At 44.7% G+C, this 13,108-nt stretch overlaps 1 protein-coding gene across 10 annotated transcripts in view; it reads right to left on the reverse strand.

Annotated features, from left to right (window-relative positions):
• The window catches only part of cadpsa (Ca2+-dependent activator protein for secretion a), a 513,784-nt gene that overhangs the window by 207,705 nt on the left and 292,971 nt on the right, over positions 1-13,108 (reverse strand). The window lies entirely within an intron of this gene.

Below are 13,108 nucleotides of genomic sequence, written 5' to 3' on the forward strand. Positions count from 1 at the left end.
TGCACCTTCTCCTTTCCGTTCCCCCTATGTACTCTACAAATGGTATGCTCTGTCTGTAAAGCACGCAAGAAACAATGCTTTCCACTGTATCCCAATACGTGACAATAATAAATCAAATCAAATCAAAGTGGCTTTTAGAGGTTCTCCAACCACTATATTTTCCAGGAGTTCTTTCTTAATCCACTTCTATCGTGGAAGTTAACGCAAAACAGATTGACCATACTGTGCAAAAATGTAGCTTCAAGCTGACAGGGAAGTTTTTAACTTCCTTCAGGAGTAAGAAAGGGAAATGCATTCCTGGAGGAGATCTCTCATGGTGACGAGGAAGGTAAAGAACTCTGCAGAAACTGTGATCTCCCCTATTGCTCCTTCTTCAAGCTCATTTACTGGCATAATGATTAAATAAATAATCAATAAATAGAGAAGAGTATAGAAATCTGATGATGAATAAATGGAAAACTAATAACTTCAGTGCTCGTGAATCCCCATTTTGAAAATAAGTGCAGGCAGTACATAAGAACATAAGAACATAAAGAAATAGGAGCAGGAGTAGGCCATCTAGCCCTTCGAGCCTGCCCCGCCATTCAATAAGATCATGGCTGATCTGTCGCTGCTCAGTTCCACTTTCCCGCTTTCTCCCCATAACCCTTAATCCCCTCTCTTATCAAAAACCTATCAACCCGCGTCTTAAAAATATTTAGTGAGGCAGCCTCCACCACTTCAACGGGCAGAGAATTCCAGAGATTCACCACCCTTTGAGTGAAGAAGTTCCTCCTCAACTCCGTTCTAAACCGCCCCCCTTTTATCTTGAGGCTGTGCCCCCTAGTCCTACTGTCTTTTTTGAGCGGGAAGAGTCTCTCCACCTCTATCCTATCTATCCCATTCATCATCTTATACGTCTCAATGAGATCTCCCCTCATTCTTCTAAACTCTAACGAGTACAAGCCCAGTTTATTCAGCCTCTCCTCATAGCTCAACCCCCTCAACTCTGGTATCAGCCTAGTAAACCTCCTCTGCACTCCCTCCAAGGCCAAAATATCTTTGCGCAGGTGCGGCGCCCAAAACTGCACACAGTACTCCAGCTGCGGCCTCACCAATGCCCTATACAGCTGCAGTATTACAAAGCATTGTCCTCATAGCACAAGAACCGATTATACCACACAATGTTTATTGTTTATGTTCATTTATTACTGTCACATGTAGGCGTACATTAACACTGCAATGAAGTTACTGAGAATCCCCTAGTTGCCACAGTCCGGCACTTGTTCGGGTACACTGGGTGAGAATTTAGCATGACCAATACGCCTAACCAGCATGTCTTTCAGATTGTGGGAGGAAACTGGAGAATCCGAAGAAAATCCATGCAGACATGGGGAGAATGTGCAGACTCCACAAAGACAGTGACCCAAGCCATGAATTGAACCTAGGTCCCTGGTACTGTGAGGCAGCAGTGCTAACCACTGTGCCACCTGCCCGAATACTAAATCTACTTTCACCATCTGACTTTATTCTCGCTGACATGTCTCTAAATCTTCAAATGGATGAAATATTCAAAGATAGAATTATACTCTAACAGAGGTTTAAGGCTCTAGTTCACTACTATGAAGGTTTAGTGGTAAATTTCCTATCTTTTCTGATGTTAAGCATCACACAGGAACAGCAAATTATTCTGCACAGAATTTCAGTGGCAGTAGTTTCTGCTGTACATCAGCCATTAAAAGACACCAAGGCATGAATTTTCCCATCGCCTGTTAGAGCTAGCTGCGGGATGGGGCTAGGAAGATAGAAAATAATGGGGAGTCACATTGGGCTCCCACCTCAGAGAACTTTCCCAGGCAGACCAGAAATCACAACAATTGCCCAGTCCACAGAGACAGGCAGCCAGTTTGTTCATTAGGGCGACACGTAAAGGCCATTTTACACCGGCAGTATTATTTTACCGATTACATAACCATTTGCCACTGTGTTTGAGGCCACCAGCTCAATGAAGCTGACCACCTGGCAGTAAGCCAGAGGGCCACTGAAGTCAGAGACCCTATGCCCCAATGACAGGGCCACAGTTAACAGTCTTGTGGAGTGGTTTTCTCCACAACCCAATGACCCCACCCGTGTCAGATCACTTTAGTTGAGCAGTTCTATACCGAGTGTACAGGGATAACCAATTTGGAGACTGCTTCCCATAATATTGCATTGGTGGGCATGCTGCATGCTGCCAAAAGGGTGGGACCCCCATATGGGGCTGACTTCTGGATCCCAACATCCTACGGAAAATATCCTTGTATTTTTGGAGCCTTCAGCCAACTGATTGGTATGTCAGCATTGGTCTCAATTACACATTTCAAAGTGCTTTGAGCTTTCTGCATTCCCAGTAATCCAACATAAGCTGCACCGAGTTCTATGACGGGCATTAACAGAAAACCAGAGTACCTGGGGGAAACCTACGCAGACACGGGGAGAATGTGTAGATTTTGCACAGTTAGTGATCCAAACCGGGAATCGAACCTGAGTCCCTGGTGCTGTGAAACAGCAGTGCTAACCACTGTTCCATCGTGCCGCCCAGAAGAAGTGAGGCAGAAGAGACTGGTTATATTTGAACAGGCAATTCTCCAGGAAAAAGAGGAGTCTGAAGACTTTAGTTTTGCCATTCTGCCTACAGTACTTACTTTAAATGCATCTCACCATAGTATGACCAGTGATGACATCCCCTTGGAAGAATATCACAGAATGGAGCAATGGAGACACAGGTAACATTTACTACAAGAAGTATCATTGAAACGTTGTTTGCAGGACAAAACCGGCCTTTGACAGCACAACCTTACCCCGCCCTCCCCCTTCTCATAGAAAGCAACTTTCCCTCAACCCACCACCTATCCTACAATGTGACAATACATTAGTCTTCTTGCAAATCACAGAATCCCTACAGTGCAGAAAGAGGCCATTCGGCCCATCAAGTCATGATTCCATAAATATGGACATGTCCGCCTGTTATTTGACTAGTATGTGTAACATCTCTCAAAGCAATGACACCAATCCACAATTATTAGTTAGGGCTATGGACAAACTCTGTTGGGTATGCCTTCAGTGTTTCCTGATTTACCACTGACACTGCAGCAGAGTGGTCCATCCTGTTTTATGCGCTCATTCCATCCTCACTGTTCGACATTTGCTCAGCAGTTTTGAATGAAGTTGAGAGTTAACAAGCCTTAAGTCACACCCTGAGCGGACCAGGTAAGGATGGCAGCTTCCTGCCTTAAACCGAACCAGTTCGATTTCTGTGACAATCCAACAACTTTCTGGTTTCTCTCACTGACACCTGTTTTTTTTTCAGTTTTGCAGGTTTTTAAAAGCTTAATTCAAATTCCCAAACTGCCATGGTGTATTTTCCACTCATGTTCATTTAGACCTGGTGACTGGATTACAAGTCCAGCATTATAACCATGATGCCATCAAACCCTCCATTAAAGAGACAGAGAGCAGGTGTAACTTGTACCTGTGTTCCATCTCTCATGGACCTGAGGATAACAGTAAGGCTTCATTCATTTAACTGCCACCAGTAAGAGATGGTCAACCTCCTATCCTCCATGTCATGAGCTGAATGGCCTCCCAAGAACATTGTGTCCTTCTGCTCAAAGGGGTGACGTGCTAATGGTTAAGGAACCATCTCTCCTCCCATCTTCCCCCGACTCCCTTCACTTCTATCTGCACCAATTCGGCCTGTAAAACAGTATAACACTAAACTTCTCATCTAATTATACAACACTCAGTATCCATGATGCAGACAATTCCGTCCATTTAACTCATCCTCCTACCTGGCATGGGTGAAACAACAGTCACGCAGCTGACAAGGCTACACAGTGCATTGCACTGGGGTATGCCGATACCTGCAATGATGGTTTGTCCAGGCTAGGGTAGAGCAAAGGATCAGGGGAGCCAATGACTTTGAACAGAGACTTAACCTGATGCAACTTTTTCAAAGCCATCTTGGTCTTTTAGCTATCCAAAAGACCAAGATTTTTCATTTGTTCAATTATTGCCAACTGTATTGGGATAAGGTAAAAAGTATTGTTCCTTGCACGTTGTACAGACAAAGCATATTGTTCATAGAGTATATAGAGGATATGGAAAGGAGAGGGTGCAGAATATAGTGTTACATTCATGGCTAGGGTGCAGAGAAAGATCACCGTATGATAAGTTAAGAAATTGAAATAGGGTGCTGTTAGAGTCATAGAGGTTTACAGCATGGAAACAGGCCCTTCGGCCCAACTTGTCCATGCTGCCTTTTTTTTTAAACTCCTAAGCTAATCCCAATTGCTCACATTTGGCCCATATCTCTTTATACCCATCGTACCCATGTAACTATCTAAATGCTTTTTAAAAGATTAAATTGTACCAGCCTCTACTACTACTTGTGGCAGTTTGTTCCAGACACTCACCACCCTCTGTGTGAAAAAACTGCCCCTCTGGACACTTTTGTATCTCTCCCCCTCACTTTAAATCTATGCCTTTTAGTTTTAGACTCCCCTAGAGAGTTTGAAAGAGTTTTAAAAGCATAGAACAAGGGTAAAAGATAGAATGGAGGGTATGCCGGGGATAGCTCGCAAGAAGATCAAACCCGGGATGGGGTGCAATGCCTCATCCTGTCAGCGTGGATCTCGTTTGTCCCTCATTTGAGGACCATGAACTGGATTCAATTTGAATTTTTGAAAGAAGCTTGGATGGGAGATGCAGGGTGAGATCTTAACTGCGGAGCGCCGCTCCCAACAGAAGAATCAGAACCGGGCAACACTTTTAACATCCCGTGGGGTTTTGATTAGAATATAAAATCCTGCCAGCAGCATGCACAGGAGACACAGGCAGTCACATGTTGTGGGAAGCTTTATGATGGTGAAGTTGTCCTTTGACAAAGCAGGAGCTATGAGTAGCTACAAGAGAGCCTCCTAGACAATCAAAGCCTTAATTTACCTCCCCAACTCCCGTGCCATGAACTAAAACTTACTGAGAGTACAAAGCTGCTACAGGTGTTCTTCCAAATTTAAGTTTTACGTATTAACATTTCACATTACATTGGTTCACATTATTCGTTTATACAGTATTGTTATTTGTTGCAACGAGCTTTGTCAGAGAGTTAAATCTAACAGCATGCCTATGGTTGGCACTCATTGATGATTACAGGGCAGTTTGGGACATTTCCTTTATTCTGGAAGAGACAGTGTTGTGATTTTTTTTGTTCACTCTATACTGAATTTTGCTGTTCCTGTCATCACTCTGTGGGACGTGGCTGAACTGGCAGGCCCTTCCATACATTGTAAAGGAGACTGTCTGAGATCACCCTCAATGGGGATAACCGAAATGTTGAGGTGAACTTACAGCCTGATAAGGATTCTGCCTGCCAACACCCTGAGTTGGACCCATGTGTGGACAATACTGACCCTGCCTTTTAGGTTCCTCATTTCTTTCCCTTGACTGACTACCCCAGCCTCCCCACACCCAGGATTCCAGGCCCTTCCCATTTCAATCCAGTGAGCCCTTGGCCCTGCCCTTTGACCATCTTTGGATCCTTCTTCCATTCTCCATGCTCCCCCACACACCAAGTTTGACTTGCCCCTGTCAGTCCCAAACCTCTGTGCAAGTTGCCATGCTCCTTCTCTTGCAACTCTTTCTTGTGCTGCAGAACTCAACAGATGCACAAAACTGAATGTCGCATGCCGTCTTTAAATGAATGTGAACAGGGGACCCACAAAAGTTTGGTGCGCTCCTGACTTAATTTGAAGGTAGGACATAACTGTAAAAAAAAATTCGGTATTCATGACATGCATTACAAGTACAAACTCACCTTGGGCTGGCAGGGGACCTGGCCTGCCACGTACATGCGCCTGATTTAACATCTAAATTTCAACCCACTTTCGGGAAAGCAAAGTTTTGGCATCTGCCTAATGAAGTCACCCTGTCCGCCGCATTTCCCACACTTGTGGGCCTCACAAAACCCCCCCTCTCCACAAGGTTACAACACCCACACTCAAAAGTAGCACAGCTTCTTACCTGGGTTACCTTCAAGCATAGATCCATGATCAGTGACTTAATGGAAAGACAGAAGCTGTCACCCTCTCATTTTAAAAGGAGAAATGAGACCAAACATTCTTCTAATCCACCTGACTAATTTGATTGCTGAGCTAATTATAGAACCCTACAGTACAGAAAGAGGCCCTTCGGCCCATCGGGTCTGCACCGGATACAATCCCACCCAGGCCCTACTCCCATATCCCAACATATTATACCCACTAATCCCTCTAACCTATGCATCCCTGGACTCTAAGGGGCACTTTCTTCGCATGGCCAATCATCCTAACCCGCACATCTTTGGACTGTAGGAGGAAACCGGAGTACCCGGAGGAAACCCATGCAGACATGAGGAGAACATGCAAACTCCACACAGACAGTGACCTGAGCCAGGAATCAAACCCAGGATCCTGGAGCTGTGAAGCAGCAGTGCTAACCCACTGTGCTACCGTGCCGCCCAAATTAATATAGTTCAGAAAGAAATCTTCTCCAGAAGCAAACTTCAATATCGCGAACCCTTCTGGATAACTGCCCAGCCAAAGGGAATTCTTATACCCTTACAACTGTAGGGCAGAATCTTGTGTCCTCCTTCTTGGGGGTTTGGTGGTGGAGAACATTTAATCAGGTGGAAGGGTGAGAGATGTGGAGCTTGCCACCTTTCCATCTCCAACTCACTAAATCTATGGTGTGAAGGCCTGAGGATGGCCTTTCTACCCTATTTCACTGAAGCTCTTAAGTGGGGAATTAATGCCATTTCAGGACCTCATCCCACCACTACTGATATTAAGCATCAAGGTTGCTTGTGGTCTCCTAGGGGGTCCTTCATTCAATGATTGAGGGACCTGGCATCAGGAAATGGAGATGTGGGGGGTTAGCTACTGACAGCACCATGGCTGCCCTTGCTGCTGAACTCCCACATCTGTGGCCCACATATCCACTCCCAACATTACTCAATTCTGACCTGGGACAACCCTAGGATTCAGGTGGATGTCGTACTAGTAGCAGGCACCCCTTGCTTAAGGCACTGCCTTTGAATGGAATTGCTGGCCTTTGATTAGCTGGCAGTCTCCCCTGGGGTTCTTGATTCCAGGGAAATCATAGAAACCCTACTGCACAGAATGAGGCCATTCAGCCCATCAAATCTGCACTGACAACAATCCCACCTAGGCCTTATCCGTGTAACCCCACGTATTTACCCCGTTAATCCCTCTAACCAAAGCATCCTTGGACACTAACGAGCAATTTACGATGGCCGATGCACCTAACCCGTACATCTTTGGAGCGTGGGAGAAAACCAAAGCACCCGGAGGAATCCCATGCAGGCACAGGGAGAACATGCAAACTCCACATAGACAGTGACCAAAGCTAGGAATCGAACCAAAATCTCTGGAGCTTTGAGGCAGAGTGCTAACCACGGTGCAGCCCCAAATACCCACTGCTGACCTGTCAACGTGCCTGAGAGGAATAAGGTGCAGCAGGCCTACCCGAAAGAAGATGGTGTAAGGCTCTCATTAGCTCTCCAGCCAGTGGCTGAGACCCCCATTACCACCATACAACTCCATACATTGTCTCCCCTTCCTTCCTTGCTGACTATGGGTACAGACAGAGCATTCTCAATGATAGGATGGCTCTAGGCTCCTAGATGTAGTTACTTGAGTTACGAAGTATTTTTGAGCACATTTGTGGTGGACATGATGAACATCTGGCATAGCCCTATAGCTAATGTAACAGGAGTTCCTTCCTTTTATCGCTTTAAACTTATTTACGAGAGAAAAGACCATTGGAGAAAAATCAACATTTGTAAACTCAGCACTTACAGTACAAGGACTTTTCATTTGTTTCATTTATTAATGGGATATGAACATCACTGTTAATGCCAGCATTCATGGATTGGTCATGACATTCAAAGCACCAAAACAGGATACAAGTGCAAGGATTGGGCATTAATAAGTATTGTCAAGATCACTAGAGGACAACCAACACAAGGCTAACTGTGGATCCTAGATCTTGGGACTTTTGACCTGAATTGAAACCCTCATTATGAATGCCCAATCACATTTGAAGGGAAAATTCAACCACCTGTTGTCCTTCATTATGATATCAGCCTTTAAGGGGTATCCTTTGTTTGTAATGTGCAGACAGAGGGCAAGTCAAGGTTTGTATTCCTACCTTTTATGTGAAGGGAGACCTTTCAATGGGTCCTACCATCCCATTTGTCTAGGGATGTGGTGTAAGATTTGGATAATGCTACTAATATTTAAGGTTTATTGTAGGTATGTAAGATTTATGGATTTTATTTCTAACACTTTTTAAACAGGTCAGTTTGAATTTCTGTTAGCGAGACAGTGAGCAGCCAAGATAATCGAAGACCAGGGAGACTGTTGCTTGTGAGAAGCTCCACTTAATGGTTTTATGATGTGTTATGAAGTTTCCTGGGGATCTGGATTCAGCAGCTCCTTGTTTGAACAAATGGCTGAAAAGTAGCTTCAACTGAGGATGATCTTATCTTTACACAAAACCCACGCTATACCCATGGTATACTATTGGCAAGAGGATGTGACACTGCTTATACCTTGATAATCTATATCCAAAGGATGCAGCATTTGTTCACAATGAAATGTTAACTTTAGAGGTCCAGGGGAAAAGGAATGGACATTATCCTTTCGTCTACATGACTCTAGTTACAGAGGTGGATGACACCAGATGATCTGCCTCCTAAGCCAACAGAAGAGGTGAATGTGGACTATTTCCAAGGAATTCTGCAATAATGAGAAGTGGTGAAAGAAGTTGAGAAATTGGAATCTTTGGGGGCGATTCTCCCAAAAAAAATTCGAACTGCTAAATCCGCATGAAAACTGGAGTAACTCCTGCTGATTTTTCTTAGCGTGATTTTCAGAATGAATCTCCCACACTCTGAGCACTGCAGGGTGCCCTACGGTGAATCACTCTGAAAATCAGGGGTGGAGCTTATTCGCTACGGCGCTGACCATACCACTGCGATGTGCCAATCTGTCAGAGCAGAGATCTGTGCAGTGGCCCCACACTGCTGGCCTCCTGATCACTGGTCAGCTTGATGGCTGGCCAGACACACAACCCTGCAATGCTGCCCCGCCCGCCAGTCCTGATTCCTCCCCCCCACCCCCCGGGATGGCCAACCCCAATTACCCCCTTCCCTCCCTCTGCAGTGTGTCAGTGGGACAGGCCACCCCCACTGATTGCCCGATGACCTGTGGGCAGTGCGAAGGTATCCCTTGGGCGGTTCTGGGAGCCAGACTGGCACTGCCCGAGGGACACCCCACATTACACCCAACCTCCTGGGGATTCTCCATTGCCTCTATTCTCTCCAGCGGGGTCTGCCCCCTTTGTTGGCACAGTGTTACCATGGCTTCTGTGGCATGATTCTTTTAAGAGACAATTCAATATCACTTCAGACACAGACAAAAGGGAAGACATCACCTGTGCTGAGAACACTCAAGAAATCCCAGGAACATGAGGGAGAACAATCTCCCATGATTTTGTTAAAGATATGTAAAATCCTGTTTAATAAATTCTATTTGATTAATCAATGTTAGTTATTCGTACCTTGCTCGGTCATGCACAACAGAGGTTCCTGGTGTAAGAAATTAGGAATTTGGAACATAAGAAATTTTAATTAGAAGGATTTTATATCTCGAAACTCCTGAGGCTTAGTGGTAGCTCACATCTGTCACGTTCTCATGAGGCACTGATGCTGCACAGACTTGGAGGGCATCCAGTGCTGGTTGCTTTGAAGGCCACTGTCACACTGAACGTTTTTGTTTGCAGATCCTTACAGAGCTCCACTTGGGGACCTTTGCAGGATCGCACAGTTGGTGACGTATAAATGCATAAGGAGGTTACAGATGTCCTTTTCAATAAAGCTTATAAGAAAAAGGAACAATACAGCAATGGACAGGCCCCTCAGCCCTCCAAGCCTGCGCCAATCATGTTTACCTATCTAACCAACCACTTATATCTCTGTATTCCCCGTTTGTTTGTATACCTAACAAGATAAGTCTTAAATGTGATTAATGTAACTGCCTCAACCACCTCACTTGGCTGTGCATTCCAGGGCCCCACCACCCTCTGTGTAAAAAACTTCCCCTGCACATCTTCACTAAACAGTTCCCCCCTTACCTTGAACTTGTGCCCCTTTTATAACTGTCATTTCTGCCCTGGGAAAAAGCTTTCAACTTTTTACCTTATCTATGCCCCTCAGTTTTATAAACTTCTATGAGGTCACCCCTCAGCCTCTGTCTTTCCAGGGAAGACAATCCAAGTTTATTCAATCTCTCCTCATAACTAATACCCTCCATAGCAGGCAACATCCTGGTAAACCTTTTCTGCACTCTCTCCAAAGCCTCCACTTTCTTCTGGTAGTGTGGGGACCAGAATTGGACACAGTATTCCAAATGTGACCTAACCAATATTTTATACAACTGTAACATCATTTGTCAACTTTTATACTCAATGCCCTGTCCGATGAAGACAAGCATGTCATGTGCTTTCTTCATTACCTTTTCTACCTGTGCTGCCAAAAGGATCTATGGACCTGTACTTCATAGAATCATAGAAACCCTACAGTGCAGAAAGAGGCCTTTTGGTCCATCGAGTCTGCACCGACCACAATCCCGCCCATTCCCTACCCCCAGATCCCTACATAGACTTGCAGGTCTCTTTGTGTGTTATGCTCTTGATGGTTCTGTCATTTATTTTATAGCTCCCACCTGAATTGGATCTATCAAAATGCATCACCTCGCATTTGTCCGGATTAAATTCCATCTGCCACTTCTCCACCCAATTTTTCGGCCTATCTATATCCTGCTGTATTCTCTGACAATTTTCACCACTATCCACAACTCCACAATCTTAGCATCTTCTATGCAGTTCCACATGGATGAAGCAAGCGAGGCTGTCTCAGCAGTGGGATTTGCTGCAATCTCAGGCTTCCTGCAAGTGCAGAACACCATCAACTGTACACATGTAGCCTGAGAACTCCATGGCAGCAGCCAGTGAAATTCAGTGAAATAGAAAAGTATTTCACTCTTGGAATGTTCAACTTATTTGTGATCACAGGAAGCAGATCCAGCATGCTTTTTAAAACTAATTTATTAGTGTCACAAGTAAACTTACATTAACACTGCAATAAAGTTACTATGAAAATCCCCCAGTTGTCATACAACGGCGCCTGTTTGGGTACACAGACAGAGAATTTAGCAAGGCCAATGCACCTAACCAGCACGTCTTTTGTACTGTGGAAGGAAACTGGAGCACCCAGAGGAAACCCACGCAGACACAGAGAGAACATGTAAACTCCACACAGTGACCCAAGCTGGGAATTGAACCCGGATCCCTGGTGCCATGACGCAGCAGTCCTAACCACTGTGCCACCATGCTGCCCATGCTCAGTACCTAGTTAGCTCACAATGTTCATACATTCTGAGACACTGCCAGATGCCAGAGATATTTGATTTGGCATTCAGAGGACTGGTTCCTTGATGTTAAGATATACCCCAGAAGACATGGCTAATGATACTCATTTGTCAGCTACAATGGGCAATGTCTGTATATTTAGCCACAAGGTCCTCAACAGAGTAGACCACTGGCCTCTTAAAGGTGTATTTTAGATGCTTGCACCTATGAGGCAGGGCTCTCCAGCAAGTGGTGCAGAGAGTGCCCTCATCATCATTTTTGCTGTGCCCTACACAACCTAGCATTGCAAAGGAGGGATATGATGCCATAGGGAGACATAAGAGGAGCTAGACATCTCCCCCGGTGGGGAGGACTTGCAAAGGAATGAGGCTGAAGAGGAGAAGGGTTCAGATGAGGCACACGTGGGTGCAATTGCCAAGGTACAACCTGGCAGGCCAAAGGCAACCTCCCAGCTGTCAGATTTCAAGAGAAATAAAGTGAAGACATGTTTTCATGATCAAAGTTCTCTTCAAGTTTTGATTCAGGGGGCACAACAATACCCTAATTGTCATCTTCAATATATTAGAAAAGGTCATCAATCTCACAATGATCACAAAGAAAGTATAAGTCACCTTTACCCCTAACAATGGGATCATTGTTGGAAGGCAGAGTAGCCTGGGAAATGTGATAAGCACTGCACTAGCACACATCCTGAAGCAACTACCTGTAATGCATATCTTTCAACCATGGAGACGACATGTCTGTGGCCATGACATCCTTCAATAAGATAAAATGCTATGCACAAATGAATGCACTCACACCGATGTGACAGCAGCTTAGAAAGGCCACTTTATCACAAAAAACTTTTGTCAATGGTTAGTGCTTGACCCTCTAAAGAAGAAGCTACATCCATCCAGACAGCATCATCTTTCCAAACACCAGCTCTCCTGATAAGTATCAGTAAGAGGCATAGGAAGAGTGGGATCTAACACAGGAATAACATTCAGCCTTAAATGCAGAAAGAAAAATTGATTCTGGGAGGCTGGAAAAGTTACAGTGATCAATATCGAATGCTACTTTTCCAAAAATTCACAGCCTTAAAATAAAGACCATTGCAAAGTGCACTTAAGTGAAAAGACTATAACACTAGTCATGATAAATACTTCTAACATCCACAAACTAGACTTCAGCACAACCACATCAGGATATTCTCGAACCTCGATGAACTCCTGAGGTTGAATAATGTCTGCCCACGATTGAAAGGTTACCTGAATATTGTCCAGCCATCATTTTCAAAAGGATGTGTTTTTGTTCATGTGCTGATGTGAACTAAAGGAGACACACTGTGATGAGATTGAGTGAGACTTAATGGAACTAAGGGTCAAGATGGGGGAAGAAGGGAATTTATTTTGAATCCTTGATTGAATGTGGGACCTTGCATCACATGGGTTAGCCATTCAAAGCCTGAGGCTAAGAGGGAGAAATATGAAATATACTAACGTAGGTTTTATGCAGTGAATGAACATCTGTGCCACTATGGGACAGTCAAAACTTTACCGCTAGGTTAGTTGCAGCCTTGATATCTGCAGCATAGGTACAGGCTACATGCATTGTTGTGTGA

This window comes from Carcharhinus amblyrhynchos, chromosome 3 (genome assembly GCF_965287045.1).
Source record: "Carcharhinus amblyrhynchos chromosome 3, sCarAmb.v2.hapA, whole genome shotgun sequence".
Taxonomy (NCBI): domain Eukaryota; kingdom Metazoa; phylum Chordata; class Chondrichthyes; order Carcharhiniformes; family Carcharhinidae; genus Carcharhinus; species Carcharhinus amblyrhynchos.